We start from the raw sequence: 808 nt of genomic DNA on the forward strand, positions 1-808 counted from the left end.
TAAATGGTAGTCTTAAGCTCCAGCCAAACCTTAGATTTGTAGAAATAACCATAAATGGTAGTCTTAACCTCTAGTCAAACATTAGCTGTGTAGAAATAACCATAAATGGTAGTCTTAATCTCTAGCCAAACCTTAGCTGTGTAGAAATAACCATAAATGGTAGTCTTAAGCTCCAGCCAAACCTTAGATTTGTAGAAATAACCATAAGTGGTAGTCTTAATCTCTAGCCAAACATTAGATGTGTAGAAATAACCATAAATGGTAGTCTTAATCTCTAGCCAAACCTTAGATGTGTAGAAATAACCATAAATGGTAGTCTTAACCTCTAGTCAAACATTAGCTGTGTAGAAATAACCATAAATGGTAGTCTTAACCTCTAGTCAAACATTAGCTGTGTAGAAATAACCATAAATGGTAGTCTTAATCTCTAGCCAAACCTTAGCTGTGTAGAAATAACCATAAATGGTAGTCTTAATCTCTAGCCAAACCTTAGATGTGTAGAAATAACCATAAATGGTAGTCTTAATCTCTAGCCAAACCTTAGCTGTGTAGAAATAACCATAAATGGTAGTCGTAATCTCTTGCCAAACCTTAGATGTGTAGAAATAACCATAAATGGTAGTCTTAATCTCTTGCCAAACCTTAGATGTGTAGAAATAACCATAAATGGTAGTCGTAATCTCTTGCCAAACCTTAGATGTGTAGAAATAACCATAAATGGTAGTCTTAATCTCTAGCCAAACCTTAGATGTGTAGAAATAACCATAAATTGTAGTCGTAATCTCTTGCCGAAATTTCCCTCTCTTGT

This window comes from Glandiceps talaboti, chromosome 4 (genome assembly GCF_964340395.1).
Source record: "Glandiceps talaboti chromosome 4, keGlaTala1.1, whole genome shotgun sequence".
In the NCBI taxonomy this organism is placed as follows: Eukaryota; Metazoa; Hemichordata; class Enteropneusta; family Spengelidae; genus Glandiceps; species Glandiceps talaboti.